The 20,000-nt window shown below is 43.0% G+C and overlaps 1 long non-coding RNA gene across 1 annotated transcript in view; it reads left to right on the top strand.

The window, feature by feature from the left end:
- Window positions 1-20,000, top strand: part of LOC137644932 (uncharacterized) — an 87,394-nt gene that overhangs the window by 59,123 nt on the left and 8,271 nt on the right. Inside the window, exon 3 of the long non-coding RNA XR_011045236.1 lies at window positions 15,260-15,413. This is a non-coding gene — a long non-coding RNA (uncharacterized lncRNA). The remainder of the gene's footprint in view (window positions 1-15,259; window positions 15,414-20,000) is intronic.

Raw genomic sequence — 20,000 nt, 5'->3', positions numbered from 1 at the left:
TTCAGGAGTTGTTTCTCTCTCCAATGAAAGGGTGGGCAGATCTATTTCAGGGGTTTCTTCTCTTCTTTGTCTCTTCTTTGGAGGAGAAACAGGCTTTGATGTAGCAGCTTTCTTTTCTTTTGTGAAAAACTGGTCTATTGTTAATTGTTTCTTCCTCCTCTGCAGTATTCTTCGAAAATGATGAATACCTGTTCTATTACGAATACCTGTTCTATTACGAAACTTTTCAAACCAACCCCTGCTCGCTTTAAATGTAAATGAATCACTTTCACTGGTACTCGGACTTTTCTTCACTAATTCTTCATAGATATGCAACGCTTTTTCACAAATGAACGCTTCACTAACACTTTCCCCGGCCAACTGTTTTTCTTTAATAAATATTAAAAGCAACTTTTCCATCTCCTCAATCACTTGTGGCCTTTGCTTAGTTACCGCCGTAACTCCCGTTGCAACATTCGCCTTCTTAATCATTTCTTTATGCTTTAAAAACGTAGAAATGGTCGACTTCGCCATTCCGTATTCTACCGCTAAATCGGACACTCGTACACCATTCTCATATTTCGCTATAATTTCCTTCTTCAACTCGATCGTTGTTCGCACTGTTTTCCTCTTCTCCTTCCCCTTAACACTCATTACTTTCTTGGGACTCATTATGAAAGCTAAAAAAGCAATTAAAAGCACTGAAAATCACTAAATCACAACGAATGCTGATCGCGCGTTGTCTGAGTGACGCTCTCGAGAGAACTGATGCTTCCCGAACAAGCGAGAGTGGCCGAGATGGCGCGATCATCACAAAGCCCATGCGGTCGTCACGTGTTCGGCTGGTCGAGTACCGAATTTTTGGTCGAGCACCGCAGCAAAAATTTCTCGAAAATTTTGGTCGAACTCCGAATTGTTCGAGTATAGAGTCGTTCGACTACCGAGGTATCACTGTATGCATATACAGTATATACTGTATATGTATATACACACACACACACACACATATATATATATATATATATATATGTATATATATATATATATATATATTATATATATATATATATATATATATATATATATATATATATATATATATATATATATATATATATATATATATATATATGTATGTATATGTATATATATATTGATATATATATATACACACACACACACACACATATATATATATATATATATATATATATATATATATATATATATATATATATATGTATTCCAATAAGAATACACTGTAATATATATAATTTGTTCTACAGCCCAAAAACCTACGATAACTCCTTAATAAATTAATGCACATGATTACACATAACAATAATACAATCACATTATATAAGAGAGATGTAAAAAAGAATAATTATTAAGAAATAATAAATAAAAAAGTGGTTTTTATTAGCATTTTACTTTAGAGACAGGCCATCACAGGTGTAGTATTTGCTACTCAGGAGGAGACGGACAGTTGATGAGGAGGTAGAGATTGTGACTGCGATAATGTACTATAACTTACTCTAACTTACACTATGTGAACTTTAACCTATCTTAGCTTATTTTTTTTATATAGGCCTATATATATTTATTTTACATTTTTTTTTCTTTTTGATTTTTGATTTTCATCACTTTCACTTAAGTTCAATCTTAGTTTTCTTTGCTTTAATTTGATCCCCTTTGATTGCTTGACTGCTTTAATATCTTCCCTCTGCTGGATGATCGTCGAGATCGTACACATTTTCCGGCCATATTGTTTAGCCAGATCACTCACGCACACCGCGCTCATGTTTTTCTATAATTTCTTGCTTCAATTCTAATGGAAGCAATGCCTTCTTCCTTTTTTTACCACTACTAATACCTGTACCCAAACTAAGCTTCTTAGGACCCATGATTATAGGTAAAATAGAAAAGGAAATGTGAAAAAAGGAAGATAATAAGCACTGTTAATAACAGACCGAACAGAGGATAACCATACGATGCGCATGAGAATAGAGAACTGACCGACTCGACGCTCAATGGCGTCCCTCCAACCTGCTTCCGTCTACCGGCGTAAACAAGATCTACATCGGATGTTGAAGCATGACTTCGGGTGTTAAGACGAAAATTTTATCAAATTTTACTTCGGATGCTGGAACAATCAGTGTGTGTGTATATATATATATATATATATATATATATATATATATATATATATATATATATATATGTATGTATGTATGTATATAAATGTATGTATATATATGGATATATGTATATGTACAGTAATACCTTGAGATACGAGCTTAATGCGTTCTGGGACCCGAGCTCGTATGTCAATTTGCTTGTACTGTATCTCGGATCAATTTTTCCCATATAAAATGACTAAAAAAATTAATCCGTTCCCACCCTCTGAAAAAAACCACATAAAAATAGTATATTACAGTAGAAAAACATATTTTTAATTATTCTAATTCACATTCTACTCTCAAAAAATAACAAATACCTATGTACTGGTTATGATCTTCAATAAAATGTGATATTATTATGGTGTTCTTACCTTCGTAACAGACGGTAGCAGCTAACGGCGGTTTCTGTGGACGAGGAGGGAGAGAGACTTGAAATTTAATTTAAATGAAATTAGCTTACTGTACACACACTTAAAAAAAATGTTAATCTTACGTTACACTAAACTTATTTCTAATTTTGTTTTCATTTTTTTCACCTTTTTTCTTCCGGCTTGCCTTCTTAATGAGAGAATGCCTTGATGAAGTCATTGAGCTTCAGCACGGCATTTCATTCCTGTGCTGAATCTTGGTGACGGGCAAGAGGGCTCTCGAACTTGGGGAAATTGCTCCTCCAGTTCGAATCTAAATTTCTCTCTTTCATCTTTTTCTTCCTCTTTATATAGCTTCAACCTTCTCCTAATATTATAAACTTTCCTTCATGTTGCTGTCCCAACCCTATGAGTAAAATTTCCCATATGTATGTGTATATATTTACATATATATGTGTGTTTATTATTTTTTTTTCTCTTTTTTTTTATGGCATGGATGTTTCTACATCTGTTATTGCCACTTGGGCGGATGTTTATACATCCGGTATTGCTGCCTGCTTTGATGAATGGGAAAGGTGTCACGGTTGGGAGGTGTTTGCGCTCAAAGCTATATGTGAGAGTATTGGATGATCTCAGCCATCCCGAAGATGGTTTGGACCTTGTTGGCGGAACTATTCTCAAGTGTTGGGTCTTCGGAATCCAGGGGGATCCAACGCTTGGGGTAGGACTCTCGGCTTTTGGCCGGAAGCCCGTCATTACAGATATGGGGAGGATGATTCCATAGTTTCTTGGTCTCAGTCCTAACAGGCGGGTTCAGCTTACACCTGTGCCTCTATATCTGTTTTGATGCTATCCTTCGGGTAGGGTATGGAGTGGACCATCTGGGAAGTATACTCTCACTGTGCCGGTAGTGGAGAGTGTAAATTTCCTTCCCAACATGTGATGCCTTAATGTTCTCAAGCAGGTAAATCAAACTTCAAAAAATCACTCTTCTCTTTTCTTTTTTATGATGGATTCTTGTGAAAATGACCCCACCTCCCCTGGATATGCTGACTCGCCCCCGGCACTGTTGACGACCTCTGGCAATTCATTTAAAGAAAACTCCGTTGACGACGTAGGAACTAAAAAGGACTATTCTTTAAACACTCGGAAAAAGGGTAATTTGGGCAACACAGGAAAATTGAATGTCCTGCACATTACCCAAATCCCATTAGAAACTAATTATGATATGCTACATAAATTATTTGAGTGTTATGGATTAATAAAAGAAATTAGAATGAAACTTCAAGATGATAATTGGGAATCTTGGTTATCATTTAATTGTCATGAGGAAGCATTTAATGCAAGCCGTAATATTGTTGATATTAAAGTAGGTAATATGAGTGTTAAGGGTGCTCTGTGTGAAGGGGCACCTAAAGATCTGGATGTCTACAGACCAGCAGACTGGGCTGATAAAGATATAGAGGCAGATATGCCATCCCAAAGAAAGCCAAAACCACCAATGTGGCTTCTTGCTCAATCTGTAGGAGGTACGGAAAATTATTTTAAGGTCTGCAAATTTCTTCAGAGGAAGGTAGGTACGATCGCACCTGGAGATATATCTCGATTCGGTAAGAAAAGTTACCTGATAAAGGCCAAGTCATATACACAGTCTGTTATACTGTCCAATTTGAAGACAGTAAATGATGATATAAAATTGGACATCAAACCCCATCTAAACTTTAGCTATGGAAGGGGAGTGGTTTTTAATAGGGATCTGTATGAATTTACTGAAGAAGAGATATTGACTATGTGTCCTCTATCAGTGTGGAAAGTACATAAAGTACCTGGAACATCAATGATTGTTCTTACTTTCCAGGATGCCGATGTACCTTCCCACATAGACATAGAAAATGAAAGGATCAGAGTTCAACCTTTCAAGCAAAAGCCACTGCAATGTTATAATTGCTTTAAATTTGGACATCCTTCCAAAGTTTGCAATAGTGAAAGAATTTGTAATACTTGCTCCAATATTTACCATGGGGAATGTACAGTTGAGGCAAGGTGCTTAAACTGCAACTCTAATCATAAATCTAATGATAGGAGCTGCCAGTTTTATAAGTTAGAAGAGGCTGCCCTCAATAAATCAATTATTGAACATGTAAGCGTGGGGCATGCCAAGAGATTATTAAATAAATCTAACACTTATGCAAAGACATTAAAAACAGGAGAAAAAGTTCCTCGGGAATCATTTCGCCCACCTACTACTGTAGGTAGTTCTCGAAAAAGGAATTCACCATCTATTGATAAAGTGCTGCATAAGACAAGAATATCTCCTAAAGATTTATCATTGAGTATCAACCAAAAGACATTGCCCACCACTATCAAACCTTTGTCCCCCATTACAAAGGATAGTACTAACTTCTCCCAGGCCATATCCTTGCCTGATTTAATAGAGATTCCACCTGACACCAAGTTATCAGGTGTACCTGTAGTGGGGAAGGTACAAAAACCTGGTAACTCACAACCTACTAATCGTAAAAGAGAGAGACCTCCATCTCTCTCACCCCCTTCCATAAGAAATACTAGAATTATGACATCAAATAAATATGATGTTTTGTCTGTTGATGTTGCCGATCAACCAGAAGATAATTTAAATAAATCAGAAATTCTAGTTGAGGTCCACCATCCCCCTCAACAAATAGATAAAAAAGATACAAAGAAAAACACCAACGTAAAACCCAACATAACAAGACCACCTCTGAAGAAACCTACAGGTAATAATGTTAGACTAAAAACTGCTAATGGGAAGACCTCATCCAAGATGTCTTCCAGAAATAATCCATAGTTTTTTCCTCCATTTTGCAATGGAACTGTCAGGGTTTGAGGGCGAAATATGAACTTAAGCTCCTAATTTATGAACATTCCCCCATAATTGTATGTCTACAGGAAAGTATGCTTGATTCTAACACTTCTAGTCCTCGAGAGTATGTTAGCTATAGAACACCATATAATCAACAAGCAGGGAGCCATGGCGGAAGTCTCATGTACATTCGTCGAGATGTTCCCCAAATACCCATGTCTATATGTACAACCCTGCAGGCAGTTGTTGTACAAATTGATATAGGGAGAAAATATACAATATGCTCTCTGTACTTACCTCCAAATGATAATATTTTATATGATGATTTAGTAGAGATCATTCAACAACTTCCTCAACCTTTTCTCTTACTGGGAGATATGAATGGTAGACATCCTTTATAGGGTGATATTTTAGCAAACACAAGGGGCAATATTATCTCATCAATTGTGGAGAATGAGGATGTGGGACTCCTTAAAACAGGAGAGCCCACACACTTCCATGTTCAGACAGGTACTTTGTCATGCATTGACCTTTCAATTGCAAGCTCTAACTGCCTTCTTGATTTTGATTGGAGGACATTAGATGATTGGCATACTAGTGATCATGCACCAATCATTATAAACACCAACAAGGGTCCGCCTTTGCAAAGATCGCCACGTTGGAATCTAGACAAGGCAGACTGGGTTAAATTTTCCGATCTAAGTGAAATCAAAGGGAGAGCAGAACAGTTTGAAAGTGTAGATGATGCCATAGACCTACTGAATGGAACTCTACATACAGCAGGAGTCAATTCAATTCCCAAAACAACAGGGTTATTCAAACGACGACCAGTCCCGTGGTGGTCTTCAGAACTAACTGCACTCCACAGAGCCACAAGAAGATCTCTAACACGATTGCGTAGATGCAGAACTGATGAGAATTTAACTATGTACAAGAAATGTAGAGCACAGTTCCGTCGTGCCATGAAAGAAGTAAGACGCCAGTCATGGATGTCTTTTGTTTCCTCCATTAACAGTAGAACACCACCATCTTCTGTGTGGAGGAAAGTAAAAAAGATAGCTGGCAAATTCACCCCCAACCCACCACCAGTGTTGAAGGTGAATAGCCAGTATGTAACTGAAGCAAATGAAGTTAGCAATGCCCTGGCTAATCATTTTTCAAATGTATCCAGCAAGTGTGAAGGAGCCCCTGGTCACCAGTATAGGAGCACTGAAGAAAAGAAAATTTTAAATTTTGCAACAAGAAGGGAAGAGTCTTATAATTCTCTTTTCACTGAAAGAGAATTTGATTCCGCACTTGCTCATTGCAACGATACAGCCCCTAGACCCGATGGAATTCCATATGCAATGATTAAACATGTACATTTTAATACAAAGCTATTTATTTTAAGCATTATTAATAGAATATGGCATGATCATAGTTACCCAAGTGTTTGGGAACTAGCCATTATTTTAGCTTTTTTAAAACCCGAAAAGACAAGTTTTTAGCAGCAAACTATCGTCCTATTGCATTGACATCTTGTTTATGTAAAATCATGGAGAAGATGGTCAATGCAAGGCTGATATGGTACCTTGAAAAGAAAGGTATTTTATCACCGATTCAATGTGGATTCCGAAAAATACACTCAACGACTGATGTGTTGATACGACTTGAGTCTTCTATCTGTGAAGCCTTTGCTTCCAAACAGCACCATGTTACAGTAGTTTTTGACCTTGAAAAGGCATATGATACCACATGGAGGTATGGTATTCTTAAAACCATTCATGAATTGGGATTGAGAGGAGAGCTGCCACTATTTATTCAGGCATTTCTTTCACGTAGAGTTTTTCAAGTGAGAGTGGGGGAAACTCTATCAGAGAGTAAGTGCCAGGAAGAAGGAGTTCCTCAGGGTAGTGTGCTGAGTGTAACCCTTTTTGCACTAGCAATTAATGGGATATCCTCAGCCATTCCCCAGGATGTTCTCTCAACATTATTTGTGGATGATCTCTCAGTATCATTTGCTGGCACTAGAATGGCAATGGTTGAGAGAAGAATCCAACTCTCTATTGATAAAATTATCCAGTGGGCTGACATGAATGGATTTAAGTTCTCGACAAGTAAAACTACCATTGTCCATTTTTGTCGTATCCGGGGAGTACATCCAGACCCGGATATATACATTAAAGGTCAACGGATACCATGTGTATCGGAAACCAAATTTTTAGGTTTGATATTTGACTGTAAACTTACATGGGTTTCTCACCTAAAAGCGCTAAAAGCTAAATGTGTTGAAGCTCTGAATATCTTAAAAGTATTGTCCCATACATCATGGGGGGCAGACCGCAATACTATTTTAAAATTATACAAGGCCTTGATTTTTTCCAAAATTAGTTATGGTCGTGAGGTATATTCTTCAGCCACCCCAAGCCGGTTAAAAATATTAGATTCGATACATCATGCAGGTATTAGATTGTCTACTGGAGCTTTTAAAACCTCGCCTATCCCAAGTCTCCTTGTTGATGCTGGAGAGTTACCTCTAGACCTTTACCGAATGTCTTCCATTCTTCGGTATTGGTTTAGATTGCAAAGACTCCCTAACTCTCTAGCCTTTCAGACTGCAAGCCTTGTAAGACACGCATCATACTTTGAGTTGCACCCAAAATCTCCTCAACCTTATGGCTTTCGGGTGAAACGATTATTAAATAGTCTGGATATAATTAGAAATAAGGTACTTCCATTCAAGGTATCATCAACGCCTCCATGGAAGTTACCAGAGATATCTTTTTGTAAATATTTTACTGGAGATAAGAAGAATATGTCAGACATAGAAGCCAGGTCTCTTTTTAATGAACATGTTAAAGAACATAGAGGATCAACTTTTATCTATACTGATGGCTCCAAATCTGATGCTGGCGTTGGATTTGGAGTACATAGTAATGGTTTTAATTGTGGAGGTGCACTTCCTCTGACCGCTTCCATATTTACTGCCGAACTGTATGGCATATTAACCGCTATTGAGAAAATAGCGTTGGAGAAGGAGGGTAATTTTACAATTTTTAGTGATGCAAGGAGTGTCCTTCAAGCTATGGAAGTTTTTAATTCTAATAACCCTCTAGTTTTAAAGATTTTAGAATGGCTTTTCATTATTGGACGGAGAGGTATAACTGTTCAATTTTGTTGGGTTCCAGCACATGTAGGTGTGTCCGGGAATGAGAAGGCAGATTCACTGGCTAAGGAGGCTGCATCCGAGTTGCTGCCAAGAAGGTATCCCATTCCCTGTAATGATTTCTTACCTGACATCAAGAAATTGGTTTGCAATAAATGGCAACAGCAATGGGATAGTCAAGATGGCAATAAAATGAGGGAGGTAACAAATGACATATCTCCTTGGAGGTATAATATGATGCCCCGAAAATGGGAGACGTCTCTTTGTCGTCTCCGTATTGGTCACACTCGGTTGACACATGAGTTTCTGCTGAAGGGCCAACACCAACCGTATTGTGACAACTGTTTAGTACCTCTAACAGTAAGGCATTTGTTGACCGAATGCCCCAATTACATCTTGCGGAATAGATATTTGTTTGAGGCTCGAGGTGAGGGTGGCAGGTTCATCCTTGCCAAGATTCTTGGAAATGATGTGTCCTACCATGCAAGTGGCATTTTTAGATTTCTTTTAGAAGCAGGTCTTCTGAAAAATATTTAACTTTTATGACATTCAATATTTATGATTTTAATTGAATACTCTTTAATTTCTTATTTTATTTAATTTTTTACTTTTGTATACATAAATTAAATGTTACCGGCGTCAATGACCTTAGATGTCAGGATGCCAGAAAACTTTAAATCATTCATTCATTCATTCTTCCGGCTTGGCTCTTTTTGCCTCGGTTTTTGACTCGCTTTCACCTTCAGTTTTTGCCGGCCTTTTTAAAAGGAACCTATCTAGGGATGTTTGCATTTGTCTCCCCTTCAAAATGTTACGAAAATGACGTACGCATTTGTTGTCACAAAAGGCTAATGCACAACCACACGCCAACTTGTGTGGGTGCCTCTTTTTCCATAAAATCAGAAAACTCCTGCCACTTCGCTAACATGTCTTTGATTTCCGTCCAGAAAGGAAATGGTCCTGGACCAGTTTTACGGCACTCGAAATCCCCTGAAGGCCAGCGCAGCTCTGTCCTGGTCAAAAGGGTTGAGGAGTGCCAAATATAAGGCAGTGTTCCAGGCAGCTGGGTCCACCTCCTCTCTCCGTTCCAACTCATCCTTCTAGCTCTCCCCTCCTCCGTATGTGTATCAGAGGAGGTACTATGAAATTCTCGTAGAGTTTCTCCCTACCTTGCCTCTCGACCATTCCATAGAGGCACTCTCGAAGGCTACACCCTAAGAGAGGCTCACGGGACTTACAGTATCGTTCTCAGCCTCCGAGATCCTCAACCAGAAGGCGACTTCGTGGCTCGACTTCTGGTTGAGGTCTTTAGGACAACTAATTCGAACTAAAGATCTGTCTCGGGAATCCTCCAGGAAGTCTATGGTGACTTTCCTATTGTCTGGTACTCAGGCCATCGAGTTTCTTTCCCATTAGGTGGTGAACCTTTGGGCCAACATCCTGAAGAGGAGGGATGTCGTCTTAGGAAGATTCCAGAGGCAACTCCCTCAGGCCAAGGTGGCGAGACTTAGGAATGCACCTTTTGAAGGTAATTCCCTTTTCAACCCCGAGGATGTTGAGCTGGTGGCAGAGAAGTGGAGGAAGTCCAGCCAGGACTCCCTCATCCAAAAGGTCTTAACTGCCAAGCCTTACACTTCTCAGCCATAACAGAAATCAGCTATGAAACCGCAGGTAAAGAGGGCTAGAGACCCTAAACAACAGGGTCAGAAGGGGTCTAAGCAAGCCTTTCGTGGTAAGAAGTTCTTTCGTGGATGAAAGGGAAAGGGGTTTAGCCGAGACCGATCCCACTAGGACAGGCAGTACTGTACTACCATTTCTCCACCTGGGGTGGGGGGGGGGGGGGATGCCTGCAAAGCTGCTGGCAGAGGTGGCTTCATCATGGGGCCGAACCCTGGACAATCAAGGTGATTCGTTCAGGGTATCGCCTCCCGTTCATTCTCTCTCTCCCTCCACTGACTAGAGTGCCGGTTCCATCAAATCGTATGCGAAGGGATCTGCACAGGAGTGTGCCCTCAGGGCAGAAGTCCAGACCATGTTGGAGATGGGCGCTCTCCAACAGTTCCTCGACAGGTCCCCAGGCTTCTACAGTGAACCCTTTCTTGTGATAAATGCATCTGGAGGTTGGAGACCAGTCATCGATCTCTCAGCTCTAAACAGGTTGTCGAACAGACTCCGTTCAGAATGGAGACGGCTAACACAGTCAGACAAGCGATAAGACCGCAGGACTTCATGTGCACTCTAGATCTGAAGGACGCATACTTCCAGATCCCATTCCATCCGTCTTCCAGGAAGTATCTAAGATTCATGCTAAACTGGAGGCATTACCAGTTCAGGGTGCTGTGCTTCAGTCTTTCCACAGCACCCCAGGCCTTCACGAGAATGTTCGCTCTTTAGTGTCATCTTGGGCTCACAGAGTCGACTAGCGGATTCTAGCAGACTCGGAGGCGGTCCTTCTCTGCCACTGAGATGAGCTTCTAAAGTTTTTCCAGGATCTGGGGATCGTGGAGAAGTCTTGTCTGCTTCCCTCTCAAGGACTAGTATGTGTACCTAGGCATGCGTATAGACACCCTAAGGCACAAAGCTTTCCCATCAGACAAAAGAATTCAGAGACAGGAAGATTTCACAGCCCTTCCTCAGGCGGGAAGAGCTCCCAGCGCAGGGTTGGCTTCACCTTCTTGGTCACCTGTCTTTTCTGACCTGGCTGGTTCCCAACAGTCACCTTGGGATGATATCTCTCCAGTGGCATCTGAAATCCCAATGGAATCAGTCCAGCGATTCCAAGGACCACCTAGCCAGCATAGGACTAGAGGAATGATTGGATGTCAGATGGTGGCTGGCAGATCCGAATCTCTGCAAAAGGGTCAATCTTCTCGTTCCTCCCCCGGAGTTGATGCTCTTTTCAGATGCATCAAAAGAAGGGTGGGAGGCCCATGTGCTGCACCACTACATCTCCGGCCTATGGTCAAAATCAGAAAGGTACCAGCACATAAATCTCTGGGAGATAAGGGCAGCCTTCTTGGCCCTCAAGCAGTTCCACCAGGTCCTGGCAAGCAATTCTGTGGTATTGATGAGCGACAATACCACAGCAGTAGCTTATCTGAACAAACAAGGTGGTACCTTTTCGCAGCAGCTGTGCCATCTTGCAGTAGAGATACTCAGATGGGCAGAAGACAACTCGGTGACCCTATCAGCTCGCTTCATTCCAGGTAAGCAGAATGTGCTAGTAGACAAGCTGAGCAGAGCGACTCAGATAGTTGGCACCGAGTGGTCTTTGATTCCTCTAGTAGCCAATAAAGTCCTGACTTTGTGAGGTTCCCCGACTGTGGATCTGTTCGCAACGGCCCTGTACTTCAGGCTTCTGTTATACTGCTCCCCAGTCCCAGATCCCCAAGCTCTTTGGCAAGATGCTTTTCAACAACGGTAAATAAACCTGGACGCTTACGCGTTTCTCCCATTCTGTCTGACGAGAAAAGTCTTCAACCAGGTACAAGAAAGCAACAACTTGCAAATGGCTCTAATGCCACATAATCTTAGCTTCACTTCGGCGTCACGCCTGGAGACTGTCCGACACCTCCTCACATAGAAAGGCTTTTCGCAACAAGTTGCAATAAGAATGGCTGGACACCTCAGACGATCCACAGAGGCAGTCTACCAGGCAAATTGGTCAGTTTTCTGTGGCTGGTGCCGTGGAAGGAGTATGTATCCCCTTGATGCCACCGTTCCAACTATAGTGGAGTTTCTTGTATACCTTCGGGAAGAAATGCTTCTCGCGGTCTCGGCATCAAAAGGCTACTGCTCAGCCTTGAGTCTCGCCTTTAGACTGAAAGGAGTAGATATTTCCTTTTGGAACTTTCTTTGCTCATATGTAGTTAAGACCTTACTTGTCCCTAGTCAGAGCTGAGACCTCCTCCTTGGAAAGTGGTTTGGCTCCTTCGGTCTCTGAAGGGCCCCCTTGATGAACCTTCACGCCAGGCTTCCGATCGCTACCTCACGTGGAAGACAGTTCCTGCTCGCTTTGGCCTCGGCCAAAAGAGTCGGTGAACTGCATGGTCTGTATGCTAATGTCTCCCACTCCAGGAGATGGTTAGAAGTAATCCTCAGCTATGTCCCTGAGTTCGTTTCAAAGACTCAAAATCCGGGTGCGTTGGACTCTGGGTTCGGTCCATTCCGGATAGAGAGTCTTTGTTCGGTAACCGAAGATCCAGACCAACTGTTATTATGTCCAGTGAGGAGTGTGAGGTGTTACTTAAAAAGAACAGCAGCAGCTCGTCCCCGTGTGCAAGCGCAGGGTCACTAGGAATACTATGTCCTCTTGGATCAGGAAAATGATCGAGAGAGCTATCAATCCAGACCCTCCTCCTTTCAAACAACCCAGAGCTCATGACATCAGGGCATTGCAACGTACCTGGCATTCAAGAAAAACTAATCTGTGGTGCTGGTACAGTACTTCAAGCAGACATGTGGAAGCATCAAAGGACCTTCACTGCCCACTACCTGCAAGATGTAACCCACAGGAACATGGAAACCTTTTCCATTGGTCATGTGGTGGCCGCACAACAAGTAGTCTAACGCCTCAAACTCCTTGATGAACTAGTAGCAGAGGGATGAGGGCTGAGGTTACACAGCTTAGTCTGGGGTGAATGAGAAAGAATGACTGGCTCCTTTCTTCCTTTCATCTTCTACCTCCCCCCTGGGGAAAACAGTACAGCAACACCTCGGCACAGCTGACCTCACCTCTATTCTGCAGGGAAGACTCATATCCCTCGTGCATCCTGAGTATTTTATATAATACTTTGTTACGTCCCCAATACCTCTTGAGGGCGGGTGTTGGGGAAGTCTTGGAACTCTAAGCTTGTAATCGAGTTCCTACGTAAAGACAAGCCACTAGTCTCTCTCACACTTAAGCTTCTGCAGGCCGCTATCAGTGCGTTACCCTGTATCGGCACTGGGTTTTAGCGAGGGTAGGGTTCTTACTACTGTACTTCGATCTCAGATCGAAATAGAGAGAACACCGGGTCTTAGCCAAGGCCAGTTGGTAGGACTTCCTCCCTCCTAAGAGTAAGACACCCCTATAAATAGCGAAGGGTTTGTATTTGGGCCTGAACAAAAACAAATTAGTAGATAATTTGTATTTTTCCTAGCATACAAACCTGGAGCTATTTATACAAATTGGCCTTCCTCCATCCCCAAGAAGTCCTGCCAGAAAATAAATGTGGTTACTCAGCCAACTGATGTGAGCGAGCGGGATAGTCGGTCTACCCCCCCCCCCCCAATCGTTAACTAGCGGATGGGGTAGTTATCCCTCACTAAAATTGTCTTGGCTCGTCTTTCAGTTACGCCGAAATTAATACCCCTATAAATAGATCCAGGTTTGTATGCTAGGAAAAATACAAATTATCTCAAAATTTGTTATATCAGATCCCCTTCATAGACTGTCCACTTCCTTTGACCAGGAATCAGATCTAACCATAATATATGAAATGATCATCAAAAGACTGACTCCTAGCAGAGGAAGTCTCCAAGTTGCTAAACAAAGAAGTGGTGGATGAAGTCTTCGATGACCATCTAGTCTTCCTCATCAATCTATTCCAGGTAGAGAATCTGATGGGAGGTTGAAGACCCATCATAGATCTCTTCCTCTTGAATCGCTCCATTTTGCAGATAGGGTTCAACATGGAGACTCCATGCTCCGTTCACCAGGGTATCAGGAAGAACGACTACCTTCTGACCATGAACCTTAAAGATGCTCACTTTCAGGTCCCCATTCATCCTGCCTTGAAGTACCTAAGGTTTCCCTTTTGAGACAAGCTGTTCCAGTTGAAGGTGCTGTGCTTTGGCCTGTCTACGTCCCCCAGGTTTTCACCAAAGTTTTTGTCCTTGTCTCAGTCTGGGCTCATGCCTTGGGCATCATGCTCATGAGATACCCAGACGACTGGCTAACAAAAAAAGAAACAAAAGACCATTTTTTTTTCTTATCGTTCCTCCTTGCCTGACGAGGACTTAGCCAAGTTTGGTTGGTAATGCTAGGGTCCCACAGCCCACCCTCCCCTGTTTTTCACCCTAAATAAAGCTTCATATGCTGAATCCCCTACTACCTCTACTTCAGCGATCACCAACGTGACCTGATGTAACACCAGAGCCTTTCAGAACCGAGTCACAATCACTCCATTCATTCCTATATCTACAGTAGCACACACTTTTGCCTTTCTCTCATCAATCTTCCTGTCACATAGGGTTTTCTTCACCCCATCTGTCCACTCAAACCTCGGCTGCCTTCTTGCACTTTTTCCATCAACCCCTGGATTCATCGCCGCCTTCAGCAAATGACCATTTTCCATCATTTCTATATGGCCAAACAAATTACAGTACTACTAGATTTGTCATTTACGAATACCTTATCTATTCCTCAGGAAAAAGTAGAAAATGGTGGAATTGATATACGTATGTGGTATACTAAAATAATAGCTTAACCTGGAATGTTTTAAAAAAGTAAATAAATAGGTACCCAGGTCAGAAAATGGTTGCATATGAGACTGGGTTTACATGTGCAAATATTTTCATTAAACAAAAAGGTTTTGAAACATGCAATATAGATGTTCTCCGAGCCAAAAATGCAATAATCTGTATTTCCAAAAATTCAAGAGGTCATGAGTCACCCTCCACAAAGACTTTTTTTTATCTTACCATTACCCATGATATGCATTAGTATGTGATTACCATTATTTGTGTTACTTCTTTTTTTCAGGTACAAATATGTCATTTACCCCCAGTGGCAAAGTCTGCATTATCATAAACAAGAGGAATTAGCTAGGCAGATTTATGAAATGAATGAAAAGAAAAAGGAATGTCAACAATCTGGAGATACTAGACATTCATTCAATCAGCAAAGTTAGACTAAGGTAAATCAGTTTAGAATTTTGATTAATAAGTATTTTTGCGGGTAAAACTTTTCTACCAATAGCCTGTATATTATTTTTTTAGTAGCCAGTACCATGTTTGGTATTATGCTTCCAGGTGAATGACATAATATTATCTATAAGAATATGAAAGACATAACATAGATGTCATGTAACACAATTGAGTTCCGACATATGCTATTGCCTCTATGTTTATGTGTCTCCTTATGAAGTAAATTATTTTTATGAAACACCCTTAATGTTCACATTGCTTCTCTCTTGAAACTGTTTAAATGTTGATGCCTAACTCAAATTCAAATTTAATGTTTTCCTTCCTTGCAAAATGCCTCCCCATCTGGGAACCATTGGTGGTTGATGGCAACTAGCTAGTCAGTGATATGCCATAGTTACCTATGCCTCTTAGTTATCAACTTTTTCCTGTTCGGACGTCAATAATTCGCCCTGTGATTCAAGTTGGGTTTTAGGTTATTGCACTTTTAATTGGGGATGTCTTCTGGAATTGGAATGAATGCTGGTGTCAGAAGTTCAAATAGGAACGAACGAATTTCAAAGTCATTACGAATTATTTCCAGTGTTATGCCGGTCACAGGATTGTGTTTTGTTTGTTTGTAAAGGAAGGTTGTTCATTTACATTTTTCGTCTTTTGGTGTTATGTTAGCTTATAGCTAACTCCTTTGATTGTTCATATATAAACTAAATTAATTTTTATTTGCCTTTGCTTTTGCTTTCTTTACTGACTTTTAAGTTTTGACTAGGGGTTTAATTTTCTAGTGTAATCTTTGATAATTCTGCAACCCATTTCTGAGCTTTGGACCATGGGGTTCTGAGATACAGTAGTAGTATTACCTCTAGATATGAAATTGATACGTTCTGGAGTGGCTTTCATATCATGATTTGTTTTTTTTTTGTATAATGAGGGCAGTTTTACATGTAAATCACCTAATTCGTTCCAAGCCCTACTCAAACACTACATTAAATTTTATAATAAATCTATAACCACAATGGAATATATCCAAATACATGTGAACCATTCAGTATACCTAACCTAACAGTTAATACCTGTAAATGAAGTAGTTATTAAAGCATAATGCAATAATAAATGGAAAATAATGCAGTGTATACAATATTGTACCTGTACGAAATATACAGTACCGTACTTACTGTACTATATTAATGTTACCCCAACCGTAGAGAGGTACATTGTCTATCATGCATCACCAAACCGTTTTCTTGAACTCATACATATTTTTAACCATAACTAATTTATTGTTCAGTAATACAATTAATATTCTTTGGGGATACGTCAATGAATAACCTACCTGTTTTGTTTTTACACATATTTTTAAGCTATTTTATGGTTATACAAGCAAAATTCATTGATGTTATTTTTCCATAAATAGTTTTTCAATTGTTATTTATTTGCCGGAATGAGAGAAAAATATATCACTAATGTTTTGATATTTACTTACTGTACTGGCTACATCGCTTACACACACACACCTGTGTTCTATCGTCACTTTTACCTTTGGCTTGGTGGTGAGTGGATGTCTCTCCACCGCCCAACTTTTTTTGATTGCCCTTTGACTAATTCATTCTTTTAGTTTGTTCCGTAACTGGAATACAAACCACGCTATTTAAAGTTGGTAATTACTTTCGGCGTAGCTGAAAGGACGAGCCATAAAAATTTAACGAGGGATTATGGGTTAGGGAGGGTATTTAGCTACCCTTCCCCCTCACACACCTGTGTTGTAAGCTTCACTTTGCTTACGGCTCGGGTACTAGACGGACGTGTCCGCTGTCACCCTCGCCTACACGACAGCCATTAATCATTGCTTTTTCTTTCTTTTCTAGAATGTTGTGAAGTTGGCCTCTACAATGCGGAAGTGCCCTGGGTTACCTGACCGCCCTTGTGGGACCTTCATGTCTTCCATCAAGACGGATCCTCACACCTTATGCCCTTATTGTAGGAGTCAGCGGTGTGAAAGTGATATCGTATGTATGGAATGTAGGGAGTGGCCTACCTCCCAGTGAGAGAGGTTTTCTCGGCGCCGGAAGAAGAAGGTTTCTTTGAAGAAGGAAAATCCTAAGGACTCTTCTTCCATAGCCCAAATCTCCTCCAAAGCTCCCACTCGGTCGGCCTCTCGCGAGAGGCCTTCGAGTGGTAGCGTAGACCGTACTGTTGTTGACTGATCTTGGGGTTTGGAGAGGGAGTTGCCTCCCATAGCGAGGCAGCTCCTCCTCCTCCCCCGAGGGAGGATTTAATTATTTCTCCTGATGTAAATAATGATGATCTTTTGCAGCTTTGGGCTTCCTTGGGGCTTCAGGATTCGCCCTCCAAGGAAGCCCTGTTTGACATGATCAGGTTGGGAGCAGCTGTCAAAAAGTCACCGGCGGTAGACCCTCTGTCTATTGTCGAGGCTGTTGTGGCAGACGCTTCCAATGAGAGTGTTCAAACCCCTGCTCCTGTTGTAGCTGAAGGCTTAGCTCCCCCCTCCGAACATCCTTTGAGGGAGGAACTAAGTCCAACGGTCTCTCCTGCGGGTGATTCTCCCCCCGGGGGAGTTCACTGACAGAGACTCCTCTTCGGAGGACTGCCGATGGTTTGCCTGCTGCTCCCAGAGGACGTATAAGACGTAAGGCTCGCCTTCCTCTTCGTCGCCGAGGTCTTCCTTCTCCTCACAAGGATGTTAGGAGGCGCCTCTTCGATCTTCATCCTCGTAGTCCCCCGCAGAGGAACCTCGTCCTTCAGCGACCGTTCCTGCTACTTCCTTGGACCTGGACCTCTCCGCAGATCGTTCGCAATTTCCTACGCTTGCCAGTCCTGCTGACCTGCCTTCACCTTTCCTGGCTGCTGACGCGCTGTGGACGTCCACCCATCCCGTTTTCAAACGGGCACTACTGCGCGCAAGCGCTCACCGGTTCCTGTCTCATCTCGTCAGCGCTCTCTTGCACGGCCACGAGCTCCTGCACGCCCACGATATCCTGTTCGCCCCGCAGTTCCAGAGACTACTCGCCCACGATCTCCTGCTCGCCAACGGACCTCTGCGCGCCCTCGGCCTGATACACGCCATGGAAGCCCTCGGTCTTCTGCTCGTCACCGCTCTCCTGCTCGTCAGTGATCTCCTGCGCGCCAGCGCTCTCCTGCTTGCCAGTACTCTCTTGCTTGCAAGCGCTCTCCTGCTCGTCAGCGCTCTCCTGATCGCCAGCGCTCTCCTGCTCGCCAGCGCTCCTGCTCGCCAACGCTTGCCTGCTCGTCATCGCTCGCCTGCTCGCCCTCGATCTTCGGATCAGGGCTCCAAGGAGAAGTCTTCTTTCTCTCCTGCTCGCCAGCGCTCTCCTCCACGATCGCCGACTCGCCATCAGACCTCGCCTGCTCGCCATCCCTTGCCTACGCGCCATCGCCCGCAGTCTCCATAGCGCTCCCACGCGCCCACTGCCAGAACTTCGGTTCCTGATGAGCGCCTTCCTACGCACCCGCGCGCTAGGGATATTCCCCCTGCACGCACGCCCCCTACGGCTTCGCCCTTACAGGCCCTTCAACATCCTGTGGCTGCACGCCATCCGAGGTCTCCGGAACGCGCGCCCACGCGCCCCGTCACCTACGCGCCCACACACCCTGACACCTACGCGCCCACGTACCCTAACGCCTGCGCGCCCACGAGCTCCTTCTCCTGCATGCCATCGTTTGCCCGAACTCTCCTACGCGCCCCCTCGCCTACGCGCCACCGCTCGCCGACGCGCCATCGCTTGCCTGCGCTTCATCACTCGCCTGGGCGCCATCGCACCTCCCGAGCTAGGCAATGGCCTATCGCTACCCAGTGCGATGCCCAGGGCGACCCACAGCGCGTTCCCACACAGGATCCGACAGTACGATGCGTCAGGTCATCTTCATCGCGATTCTCTCTCTCTCTCTCTCTCTCTCTCTCTCTCTCTCTCTCTCTCTCTCTCTCTCTCTCTCTCTCTCTCTCCCCACCGTAAGCGGAGGACAGCGTGCCCAACAGAGGGAGGAAAATCTCCGGACAGGTCCAGGATCTTTTCTTCTACAGCTTCTTCCTTTCAGGCAGACCCAGTTGTAGTTTCCACTCCTTGGGATCTTACTATCCCCTTCCCTCCGGAGGGTGTGTCTGACAGCGCTGCTGTCAGTCGGCTGCCCTGGTTAGGGCCCTTGATCAGAGCGGTTGAGCAGGCTTTCAAGCCCGCTTTCTCTGAACTAGGCCTCAAATCAGCGGCTATCTCGGCCCCCCTGAAGAGGAAGAGAGGAGTGGATGACGTGGTTACTTCTCCAAGGGAGAAACTGGTTCCTCGGAAGCCATCGAGGAAGGCTCCCTCCCCTCCCCAGACTTTCTTTCCATCCCCCGTGGACAAGGGTTTTCCATCCTCGGGATTCTCGTGAGGTGAGGCGTTCTCCTATCGCACCAATGGGAGAAACCCCACCTCGCGCCGAGAAGTCTCCTCGAGTGGAGGCGGAGAAGAGCCCCCCACCATCTTTGTTGGAATCCTGCATCCCTCCCAGGAGGGAGTCGAAGGACTCCAAGACGGTTCTAAAATCTTCTTCGAGGATCAGACCAG

The sequence above is a fragment of the Palaemon carinicauda genome, chromosome 8 (assembly GCF_036898095.1).
Source record: "Palaemon carinicauda isolate YSFRI2023 chromosome 8, ASM3689809v2, whole genome shotgun sequence".
NCBI lineage: Eukaryota > Metazoa > Arthropoda > Malacostraca > Decapoda > Palaemonidae > Palaemon > Palaemon carinicauda.
Note: the sequence above shows the minus strand (reverse complement) of the source record. Positions and strands in the feature narration are given on the sequence as shown.